Below are 13,067 nucleotides of genomic sequence, written 5' to 3' on the forward strand. Positions count from 1 at the left end.
TTAACTGTTAAATTACTGTCTCCGACAGTTAAATAATTGCTGGAGACAGTAATTTAGCAAACAAGACAATAATATTAAGTAAAAAAAATTGAAGAAAAAAAAAAAGTCAACTAACAGTTTAATTACTGTCTCCGACAGTTAAATAACTCTAGGAGACAGTAATATTAATTAAAATATTTAAAAAAAAAAAAAATCAACGCCGGAGACCCGGCGGTCAACGGCGGTTGACTTACCGAAAAAAAAAAGAAAAAAAAAAATCAACGTCGGAGACCGGCGGCCAACGACGGTCTCCGGTGGTGGCGGGTCAAAATTGAAATTAGGGTTAAAATTGGTTAATTGATGAATTGGGCTAAATTGGGGAGTAAATCATAAAATTTGAGTTGAATTGGATTTCAATGGCTTGGGGATAATTTTGGTTTATATAAAATGATTTTCCTTATGTGCAAATAAGTTTGAATGAGCTGAATTTATTTGAAAGACAAAAAAGTTAAATGTCCATCTTTTAACTAAGTGCCCTTGTCATGGGCATATTTGTCATTTACTCTTTTTAATTACATGAACTATAAAATATCAATATAAAAGTATTTTTATATAGATTTATTTAGTCGAAATTTTTTTTGAAAAAAATCTCAATTTCATTCCTCGCCTCGAGCTTCCCGTGACCAGCCCTGCCTCTTGCGGCACTATACAGCACCATTGCTTGACCTTTTTATTTAATTTGAGATATCCTTTTCATTTGATTATTCTTTGTATGTGATTAAGATGACTTATTTATTGTTTTTTTTTTTTTTTTTTTTCTCTTTGAGGAAACTCCCTCATTAATTTTTTTAATGGAGAGAGGTTCAAAATATTTCTTTTCATTTGAGAAAAGCCTACATCCATTTTGAGCTATTATGTTTTCCAGTTTTGCCCCGCCCGCCACATCATCACTGGGTCACACGCTTAGTAATTTTTTTCTTTTTTTTTCGTTTTCCGTTTTTTTTCCCTTCTTTTATGTACCAGTTTTCTTAATCGACTATGGAGCATAGTCAATTAGCCTTAATCGACTATGCTTCATAGTCGGTTAAGGAAATTCTTTAATTTTTTTTTTTAATTTTTTTTCTATATCAGTATATTATTCAACTATGATGAAGCATAGTCGATCAAAAGTCTGTTATTAAAAATAACAAATCAAAACTGCAAAAAAATGCAAAATCAACTATATTTTACAAAAAAACATATAATTTAAGAACATTATAATTGATTTATACAATTAGAATCAATAAACAAAAAACCAAAAAAAAAAGGAAAATTGGAATCAATCAACTTTAATCGATTACGAGAGCATAGTCGATTAAGAATCTGCTACTAAAAATAACAAATCACAACTGCGAAAAAATGCAAAATCAACTATATATTACAAAAACAAAAAATATACAAACATTATAATTGATTTATACATTTGGAATCCAAAAAAAGTAAAAAAAAAAATGGAGTCGATCAACCTTAATCGACTACCAGAAAATAGTCGATTAGCTTAATCGACTATGAATATGTACATAGTCGATTAAGGTTTCAGCCTGCGCGAAATTCTCTACACGCGCCGTTATCCGCCCAATCCACCAAAAAATCCTAAATCTGCCTCTCCATCGTCACCATACCGCTGCCACAATACACTATTCAACCAATCCCTAACAAGAATAAAATAAATAAATTAAATAATTCATACAAAAAAACACAAATTAGCATTTCAATATCTAGAAAAAGAAAACATAAACGATTAAAGTTATTTGTCAAAACCAACATAAAAAAATAATAAAAAAAAAGAAAAAAAAAAAAGCAAATACCTTCACGAACATCAATTGGAAACCACGAGCGACAATCATCATCTTTAAATTGACATGCCTCATCTTTAAATTGTCATGCCTCATCCTTATAGCCGTCAACCCACTGCGTCTTCAACGACGAGCGACAATCATCATCTTTAACGTCGTCGGTGGAAACCACCGCCGCGAATTACAGATCCATCACCAGCCTTCACGCGGCGGCGGGAGGCGGTGACAAGCACTCTCCACCACCACCACCAACATCGGTTGACGTCTTGCCTTTCTTCCGAATTTCAGTCGAGAAGAGAAGAGAGAATGGAGAAGAGAGAAGAGAGAAGACGAGAAGACGAGAAGAGAGAAGACGAGAAGACGAGAAAAGAAGAAGAGAGAACGGCAAATAGAAATGGGTTAGGGTTTTGAAGAGATTTAATATTAATAAGGGTGGTTTGAGAATTATTAAAATAATATTTGGGTAGGATATTAGCTAAGGATGTTTTCTTTAAATATTTTTGGGATGAGGTGTTTCCTTAACTCATTTTCCTAGATGAGAGGGTTCTTGCTAATTATCTCTTTTTTTTTTGAGCAATTTGCTGTAAGTCCCTCCATATTATAATTTACGTCTATAAATTCAAGTTAAAATCTCCATGTTTTAATAAATTAATAATATTTATTAAGGCAAAAATACCCATAAGTCAAATCAAATCAAATCCTAAAAAATCTCTCTATCAAACAAATTCCCAAATATCTCGATTCCAAATGTTAACTAAAAATTTAAATTATTTCATAAAAAAAATACTATTTATTTTACAAACTCATTCTAAAAACGCCACCGCACCACCGCCTATGACTCCGTGAACTCCGATGCGTATGACTCTGTGAACTACAAATAGAAAAATGAAAATTAGAATTTTTATTATTGAATTGCAAACAATAAAATACCTATGATTTCGCCAAATGCAAACAACAAACTGAAAAGAAATAATCCAGAATTTGCATGCTTTTTTTTTTTTAGAAATGAAAGATATTATTAGGCATGATTAGCCAAATTAGAGGGGAGACTAGATCCTTCCGTACAACTTAAATCAAAACGAGTAGCAAGACAATGAACCAAAGAATTACCAGAACGTCTAACAAAGGAAAAATCGCAAGAATCAAACGAGCTAATAAGGGAGAAACAATCAGCTACGAAAACTCCTATAGGAGCTGAAGAAGCAACATTAGCCTTGAGAGCATTGATTACTGTCATGCAATCACCTTCCACCACAATCGACCTCCATCCTTGAAGCTTAGCATATTGAAGTGCAAAGAGGGCAGCAAAAGCTTCGCATTTGGTCGCCCATGCACCTGTCGAGTCGCCCACCTCATGTTGGGTTTCGGGCACGCATACGCAGCGGAAAACAAAAATTTAATGTGATTTAAACGACTTTAAAGCACACAAGTACATGCCCGACAAATTAAATCAATTAATTGCGTACCTTTGCGCTTCCAGCGAAATTAAAAACAACATACATGCTAAATAATTTAACCGAATTTAAATCAATTAACATGCTCGCGTTTAAACCAATTAACATACTTGCAAAGATTAAAACGATTACACATAATCACATAAAATCATACGTAAGCAAACATGAATAAATAGTTTAAACCTAAACGAACCGAAACTAGGGTTTCGTGTATTTACCTCTTGAAGCGTGAGGTAGGAGCGTTTAGCAAGTCGAGATTGCTACGGAAACCAATCCGTACAATCGGGGCAGCAGCAATGCAGCGGCAGCAGCGGCAGATCAGCACGGCGGCGCGTGTATCTCACGCGCGGACTTCGGGGCGGCGCGTGGGTCGCGTGCGTCGTCGGCTTGATGGCTGTTCTTCGATTCTTCGGTCTTCCTCCTCTCAGATTTCACCTCGTATACTTCGATCTACTAAAACGTGGCACTAGACACGAAGTAGTTAGAATTAATGGAAGAAAAAGAAAGAAGAAAAGAGTACCGAAAAGGATCGGCCAATTGATGGCCGATTCCGGTCACGGCGGAGCAACGGCGGCGCGGCGGTGGCCGCTGGGAGAGAGGCCGAGAGAGAGAGAGTGTAGCGGCTAGGGTTAGGGTTGAGTTGTGTGTTTGTGCAAGGCCTATAAATCATGTATTTATAGTCCCTTGCATAAAACCCTAACGGGCTTAAGTTGGACCGGGCCCAACAGCTTAAGCTCGTTAGTTCCTTTACTTACTCGTCTCTCTCAATTCAATGATCGGAAAATTGTAACAATTACATATTCGGATTCATTATAATGTCCTCGTCATTACGAGTGCCATCTTTTATTTTCCAACTTTCCAAAAGTGGAAACCCTAGTTCAGTGCACTTTCTAAATTTGGAAACTTCCCGATTTAGAAAGTTCACTACAACTTTCGCCTATTCTTTTCTTTTCTTATTCTCATTCATAATTCCAAATTACGAATGTTGGACCCAATCATATTGACTTCCAATCATGCAAAGATAAACCATTTTATCTCTGAACGTTTATTCAAAGATCTCATGGTCACGATACAGCTGGTCCTCTAGTGAAGTCACGGTGATGTCTAGGTCATAAGGACTAATGGTGTACAACTATACCATAGATATCTCTACTCGATTATTGGGAACCACTTAGAGATTTCTAGGGTGAGGGAGTTCAGTGAACTCGTCAACTTACGAGCACCCACTTATGCATGCCGATATCACAATACCGTTTACTGATGAGATGCAGTACACATACACTAAGTGCTAGTCTTAATGGGAAAGGCCGATATCCTCATTAGTGGCGTAACCCTTCGACTAGGAACACGTTTAACAGTTATAATACTTAAGTAAATATCTCACGATCCTAACGATCAATTACTAGTACTTGTAATAACTGTAAGGACTATATCTATGCTTGTGACAAAGGGACAAAGATATAGAATGCCAAGGTGTTTTATCATTAATACGAATAAAGGTTCGTTTATTACCATAATAAATACGAGAGACCACAACCACATGTTGGCTTGTTGGTCACCTACTCTAACAATCTCCCACTTGACCTAAAGCCAACTACCCATGAATCGCAATCCCATCGACTCTCGATGTTTCTCATGGACCGATCTCGGTAAAGGCTTCGTAAAGGGGTCTGCAACATTCTCTTCCGAGGTGACTCGTTCAACCTTGACTTCACCTCTATCAATGATCTCTCGGATCACGTGATACTTCCTCAGAATATGCTTCGACTTCTGATGAGATCGTGGCTCCTTAGCTTGCGCCACGGCTCCGGTGTTATCACAGTACAACGGTACTGGATCACTAGCATCAGGAATGACACCCAACTCTTGGATGAATTTCCTTATCCAAGTCCCCTCTTTTGCAGCTTCGGACGCTGCAATGTATTCCGCTTCGGTAGTGGAATCGGCCGTCGTGCTTTGCTTGGAACTCTTCCAACACACGGCACCACCATTAAGCATGAATATAAATCCAGAATTCTACTTTGAGTCGTCCACATCCGATTGAAAACTAGAGTCAGTAAAACCCTCTAATTTCAACTCGGCACCCCCATAGACCAAAAATATATCCTTAGTTCTTCGCAAGTACTTGAGGATATCTTTCACGGCTTTCCAGTGAGCCGGGCCGGGGTTAGACTGATATCTGCTTGTGACACTCACAGCATACGCAATATCGGGTCTCGTACATAGCATGCCATACATTATGCTTCCTATGGCAGAAGCATAGGGCGTCCTTTTCATCTCCTCGATTTCACTAGGTGTTTGCGGACACATAGATTTCGAGAGACGAACCCCATGGGACATTGGCAAGAATCCCTTCTTGGATTCTTCCATGCTAAACCGTTTCATAACGGTGTCTATGTACAGGCTTTGGGATAAGCCAAGCATCTTTCTCGCTCTATCTCTATAGATGCGTATTCCTAATACGTAAGATGCTTCTCCCAAATCCTTCATTGAGAAACGCGTGGACAACCATGCTTTCGTTTGCTGCAACATTCCTACGTCATTCCCAATGAGTAGAATGTCATTAACGTAAAGCACTAAAAATATCACTGCCCTCCCACTAACCTTCTTGTATACACAAGGTTCCTCCGGATTCTTCTCAAAATCAAACTCTTTGATAGTTGAGTCGAACCTAATGTTCCAACTACGGGATGCTTGCTTCAATCCACAAATGGATCGCTGGAGCTTGCAAACCTTTTGCTCACTTCCAGAAGATATGAAGCCTTCCGGCTGCGCCATGTAAATTTCTTCCTCAATATCTCCATTAAGGAAGGCGGTCTTCACATCCATTTGCCATATCTCGTAGTCGTACCACGCAGCTATGGCCAGCAAAATCCTAATGGACTTCAGCATCGCGACTGGCGAAAAGGTTTCCTCATAGTCAACACCTTGCCTTTGAGTGTATCCTTTTGCTACCAATCTAGCTTTATAGGTCGATACCTTTCCATCAACTCCAATTTTCTTCTTATAGATCCACTTGCAGCCTATAGGAACAATTCCTTTGGGTGGATCTACCAAGGTCCATACCTTGTTGGAGTACATGGAGTCCATTTCGGATTTCATGGCAGTTAGCCAATGTCCCATGTCCGCATCCGATACGGCCTCATTGTATGTTCTTGGATCTCGTCCAAGATCAACATGATCTTCATCATTTTCGAGGAGGAATAACCTATCCGGCATTTTCCGAACTCTTTCGGATCTACGTACCGTAGGTTCAGGAGGTATATCAGTGGTTTGTTGTATTGGTTCGATTACTTGTTCTTGCGTTTGAACTTCACTTTGTGGTTCTTGAACTACTTCAAGTTCTATCATGCTGCCCTTTCTATCGGATAGAAACTCCCTTTCCAAAAAGGTGGCATTTCTCGAAACAAACGTCTTTGCTTCTTTGACATAATAAAACTCGTATCCCATTGAGTCTTCGGGATACCCCACAAAATAGCACAAGTCGGATTTACTATCCAACTTATCTCCCACTAATCGCTTCACATAAGCGGGACAACCCCATATCCTAATATGTTTGTAATTGGGTTTCCGGGAATGCCAAAGTTCATAAGGTGTGGATTTAACTGCTTTGGTGTTAACTCTATTCAGCAAATACGCGGCAGTACGAAGTGCATGACCCCACAAGTATGCCGGTAAGTTCGTGAACCCCATCATTGATCGAACCATATCTAATAAAGTTCGATTCCGACGTTCGGATACTCCATTAAGTTGAGGAGTTCCCGGTGGAGTCCATTGGGACTGTATCCCATTTTCTTTTAGATAGTCAATGAACTCGATGCTCAAGTATTCTCCACCACGATCGGATCGCAGCTTCTTAATACTTCGTCCGAGTTGCTTTTCTACTTCATGTCTAAAATCTTTGAACTTTTCAAATGTTTCAGACTTGTACTTCATCAAGTACACATACCCATACCTAGAACAATCGTCGGTAAAGGTAGCGAAGTAGTTATATCCACCCTTTGCACTAACACTTAGTGGACCACATACGTCTGTATGGATCAAATCCAAAAGACCCTCGGCTCGTTCCATTTTCCCTTTGTAGGGTGACTTGGTCATTTTCCCTTTAAGGCAAGATTCACAAGTTTGTAGTGATTTCACGTCCTCCAAAGAGAACAATCCTTCACTGACAAAATCGTTCATCCTTCTTAACGAGACATGACCTAATCTAGCGTGCCAAAGTTGTGCGGGGTTTTGATCTATCTCCTTACGTTTTGCTGATATAACATTAATAGGTATTTCATTTGGATTTAGTTCATAGAAATTGTTTAATAGTCGTCCTTTGCAAATTAAATTCTCATTCTTTTGTATAATGCAAACCGAATTTCCAAAAACAAAAGTAAAACCTTCAATATCTAATACAGGAATAGAAATAAGGTTTCTAATGAGGGACGGAACAAATAAACAATCGTTCAAAACAATAGGAAAACTAGAATCCAAAACATTTAAGTAAATTGTGCCAATGGCTTCAGCAACAACTCTTGCTCCATTCCCCATCCTTAGGTAGGTCTCACCCGCTCTAAGCCTTCGACTTCTTGTCATTAGCTGCAAATCATTGCACAAATGTGAGCCACAGCCCGTATCCAATACCCAAGAAGAAGAGTTGACAGATAAATTTACGTCAATGAAATACGTACCCTTTTCAGAACCTTTCTGCTTTAGGTAAGCCTTGCAGTTGCGGCGCCAATGTCCTTTCTTTCCACAGTGATGGCAAGCATCATCAACTTGCTTACCAACCTTTGCTTTGGGGCCCCCACTACCTTCTCCCACTTCGAACTTGCTGTTTGGGAAGGGAACTCTTTCCTTTCTCTTCTTTTGGAAAGAACTCTTCTTTCCAGAAGTAGCAGCAATGAGAACAGACTTCTCTTTCTTAATGGTGGACTCGAAGCTGACCAACATGTTCATTAACTCATCCAAGGGAGGATCTAGTTTGTTCATGTTGAAGTTCACTATGAACGATTCATAGGAACTAGGAAGAGACAATAGGATCAAATCCAACGAGAGCTCGGCCGGGAGGGTGACATCAAGATTCACTAGCTTTTCAAGGAGAGTGATCATTTTGAGACAGTGCTTGTGGACCGAAGTCCCTTCGCGCAGTCTCGCTGTGATCAACTCCTTTGTAGCAGCGTACCTCGATGCCCTAATATTCTCACTATACATGCTATCGAGATGAGCCTTTATATCGAAAGCATGCAAGTGAGACTCATATTTCCTCGCAAGCGCGGGCTCCATGGCGGCTATCATATAGCACCTAGCATGAGTGTCATCTTTCTTCCAACCTTCATAAGTTTCCTTTTCAGCATCAGTCGCTGTGGCAGGTATAGTGGCGGGAAGCCTCTCGTTCAAAACATAGAGACGCCCCTCAACAGTTAGCACAAGCTTAAGACTACGCAACCAATCTAGGTAATTAGGGCCATTGAGTTTATTGTCGAGGATTGACATTATGGGATTCTTAGACATAATTATCTGAGACATATAGAGAAGAGGATTATTAGAGATTCGCGTTAAATGATTGTTACAATTAAATGTTTGGACTTATGTTATTTAATTGTTCTCCCACTAATTTTATCGAGTTCCACTTCCCTCTAGTAGACAAACGAGAAAACTGATTTTTCTTAATGGGCTTTAGGTCCAATAGACAAATATAACCCGTAGTTAATCTAGCCCGATTATATTTGCCCAAAGGTAGATCACAATCAATCATATCCACAATATGACCCTAAATTAATTTTCCTCACAATTGATAATGACCTAAGTTAATCTCGCGAATATCAAAATCGTCGTGTGTCAAGTCTAACCTACCAATCAAAGATGCTCATAGAACTTGATTATGCCAAACTAATGCAGTCCCTAGTTAATCTAGCCGACCACGTTAATCCAACATAACCATTTTCTATGGCTACCTTCATCATTATGTCAATTGAATTACAGCTTACTCTACCATAGCACTCCCCGCTAACGGCTTACTGCACTACAGCAAAGGGCTACACATAATCCAACCGTTGGCAGAAGGAAAGAAATAACTCAACAGATTGGGTCATTCTTTATAGCTTGAAATGATTCTCAATTAGATTAAGAATGAGGGGTTTTATTAAAAGTTTTATCTCATCAGAAGGTTTGGATTGGTCTATGTGATTCCTACATCTATGTTCTCTAAAGGTATATGGAAACGCATATTGTCCTAAGAGGAACATACGACCTAACTATATAATTAATTACATTAATTAATTATCGGGTTTTTCAAAATAATTATAGAACCTCAACTAGCATAAATCATTCAAATAATGTTGAGGTACTACTAATTAAGTTGAACTTATAATCAATATTATATATGTGTTCTATTAATAGAAATCAATTTAACAATTTAAATCAATTTGATTAATCTAACACCTATTTACTAAAATATATGATTGTTGATCCAATTATCTAATTGGGATTAATTGAAAATAATTTTCCAAAAATTAAAATCAATTTGTTTTAAGTTTAATTTTAGAAATCTGAAATAAATTTTTTTTTTTTTTTTTTAATTTTCAGTGAACCGGTTCGGCCGACCGGTCTGACCGGTTCGGACCGAAACGGTCCGGTTCTGCCCGGTCCAATTGACCCAAATCAGTGGGCCGGGTCAGTCGGACCGGGAACCGGTCTGACCGACCCGAATCCATTAGGATTCGGTCGATTGGATCACGCACAACCATCGAACCGGCCGGTCCGACCGGTTCGATCCGAACAATTAAAAACCGACATTTTTAAAACAATTTCAGATCCGATTTTCCAATTTTAAACAATTTTAAAGCTGGAAAAATTCTAAACAATATTTCAAAAATATTTTAAACTTACGAAAACTCCCAATTACATAATACAACAATCACTACTTTAATAAATCGAACATGCATAAAATCATAGCATATTATACGACGCAATTAATTATGCAACGAGCTCGGATACCACTGTTGGGTTTCGGGCACGCATACGCAGCGGAAAACAAAAATTTAATGTGATTTAAACGACTTTAAAGCACACAAGTACATGCCCGACAAATTAAATCAATTAATTGCGTACCTTTGCGCTTCCAGCGAAATTAAAAACAACATACATGCTAAATAATTTAACCGAATTTAAATCAATTAACATGCTCGCGTTTAAACCAATTAACATGCTTGCAAAGATTAAAACGATTACACATAATCACATAAAATCATACGGAAGCAAACATGAATAAATAGTTTAAACCTAAACGAACCGAAACTAGGGTTTCGTGTATTTACCTCTTGAAGCGTGAGGTAGGAGCGTTTAGCAAGTCGAGATTGCTACGGAAACCAATCCGTACAATCGGGGCAGCAGCAATGCAGCAATGCAGCGGCAGCAGCGGCAGATCAGCACGGCGGCGCGTGTATCTCACGCGCGGACTTCGGGGCGGCGCGTGGGTCGCGTGCGTCGTCGGCTTGATGGCTGTTCTTCGATTCTTCGGTCTTCCTCCTCTCGGATTTCACCTCGTATACTTCGATCTACTAAAACGTGGCACTAGACACGAAGTAGTTAGAATTAACGGAAGAAAAAGAAAGAAGAAAAGAGTACCGAAAAGGATCGGCCAATTGATGGCCGATTCCGGTCACGGCGGAGCAACGGCGGCGCGGCGGTGGCCGCTGGGAGAGAGGCCGAGAGAGAGAGAGTGTAGCGGCTAGGGTTAGGGTTGAGTTGTGTGTTTGTGCAAGGCCTATAAATCATGTATTTATAGTCCCTTGCATAAAACCCTAACGGGCTTAAGTTGGACCGGGCCCAACAGCTTAAGCTCGTTAGTTCCTTTACTTGCTCGTCTCTCTCAATTCAATGATCGGAAAATTGTAACAATTACATATTCGGATTCATTATAATGTCCTCGTCATTACGAGTGCCATCTTTTATTTTCCAACTTTCCTAAAGTGGAAACCCTAGTTCAGTGCACTTTCTAAATTTGGAAACTTCCCGATTTAGAAAGTTCACTACAACTTTCGCCTATTCTTTTCCTTTTCTTATTCTCATTCATAATTCCAAATTACGAATGTTGGACCCAATCATATTGACTTCCAATCATGCAAAGATAAACCATTTTATCTCTGACCGTTTATTCAAAGATCTCATGTGCACGAGCAGTGTGACCCTCGATGGTTCAGGTGTAAGCTAGCCGTGGGCCCACAACCCTTTGTGGTCAAAACTCGTCCCCTTAGAGTTACAATTAAGATGAAACTCGTTTCACCTTAATCACCCAACGAATCAAGATTGGCGTCTAGCAACTACGCGTCATGATTCCCTAGATACAAATGAAGTGCCTGCAAGAACCTTCAGATATAGTTAACGTACAGTACGGTCCCTTCGATTCATATGTCCCGATCGAACTAGAGGCATTGGTTCATCGAGACCTCTTTATATGTTCGATGACGGTGCGATCGTTCTAGGTGTTGTAATCCTTACGTGCATGACTTAGAGAATCAAATTCTCTAATCATCACTTAGTCAGCTCTAGCCAGAGACTTAGAATGATTACAAACTTTCAGAACACACAGGACATCCAAGACTATTCTAGCGATCGAATCCCCGACTACAATGCACAGACCTCCCACTAGATTTCGGACTGCACGAACACTGGCCCTTGGGATGGTCCTCGGTGGAACTCAGGGACAGGTCACGATACAGCTGGTCCTCTAGTGAAGTCACGGTGATGTCTAGGTCATAAGGACTAATGGTGTACAACTATACCATAGATATCTCTACTCGATTATTGGGAACCACTTAGAGATTTCTAGGGTGAGGGAGTTCAGTGAACTCGTCAACTTACGAGCACCCACTTATGCATGCCGATATCACAATACTGTTTACTGATGAGATGCAGTACACATACACTAAGTGCTAGTCTTAATGGGAAAGGCCGATATCCTCATTAATGGCGTAACCCTTCGACTAGGAACACGTTTAACAGTTATAATACTTAAGTAAATATCTCACGATCCTAACGATCAATTACTAGTACTTGTAATAACTGTAAGGACTATATCTATGCTTGTGACAAAGGGACAAAGATATAGAATGCCAAGGTGTTTTATCATTAATACGAATAAAGGTTCGTTTATTACCATAATAAATACGAGAGACCACAACCACATGTTGGCTTGTTGGTCACCTACTCTAACACCTCACACACAAACCGTTTTCGTCCCGAGCCACTAGTGCAACAATGAAGAACTGCTGTCCTGGAGGAAGAGCAGCGTCAACATTAATTTTTAGCCAACCCCGAAGCGGCGCACTCCAAGCATCTGGAAGTGGTGGAGTATGAATATTACATGCCAAAATCGGAGCGGCGTGAAACTCATTAAGATACATCTGGCTCCAACTAAGCACATCATCAATGGACGTTCCATCGTTTCCATGAAGAATGTCATTCCTAATACCCCAAAGCCCCATGCAACTGTGAGCGCGAGTAAGAAGAGGTCTGCAGTTAGAGTTTTGCGCAACACGTCAATCCATTGCCAAACCGTGGAATCGGGAGGTCTTCAGTTAGAATTTACATTCTTGAATTGCAAACAAAAAACTACATATGACTTCGCCAAATGCAAACAGCAAACTGTAAAAAAAAATCAGCAGAATTTGCATTATTGAATTTCAAGCAATAAACTACCGATGACTTCGCCAAATCTAAACAGCAAATTGAAAAAAAAAAAATCAGCATCATTAAATACATCAACAAAAAAAATTGTTTATGGAACACGTTGCAAACAACAAAAACATTA

At 39.3% G+C, this 13,067-nt stretch overlaps 1 long non-coding RNA gene across 1 annotated transcript; it reads right to left on the bottom strand.

The window, feature by feature from the left end:
- Window positions 1-2,827: 2,827 nt before the first annotated feature.
- Window positions 2,828-12,802, bottom strand: LOC148765204 (uncharacterized). The gene is made up of 2 exons (XR_016029778.1): window positions 12,473-12,802; window positions 2,828-3,165 (listed from the first exon to the last, which is right to left on the bottom strand). It is a non-coding gene; the product is annotated as an uncharacterized LOC148765204 (long non-coding RNA).
- Between the last annotated feature and the right edge of the window lie 265 nt (window positions 12,803-13,067).

The sequence above is a fragment of the Erythranthe guttata genome, chromosome 14 (genome assembly GCF_056151865.1).
Source record: "Erythranthe guttata isolate IM_541 chromosome 14, IM_541, whole genome shotgun sequence".
Lineage (NCBI taxonomy): Eukaryota > Viridiplantae > Streptophyta > Magnoliopsida > Lamiales > Phrymaceae > Erythranthe > Erythranthe guttata.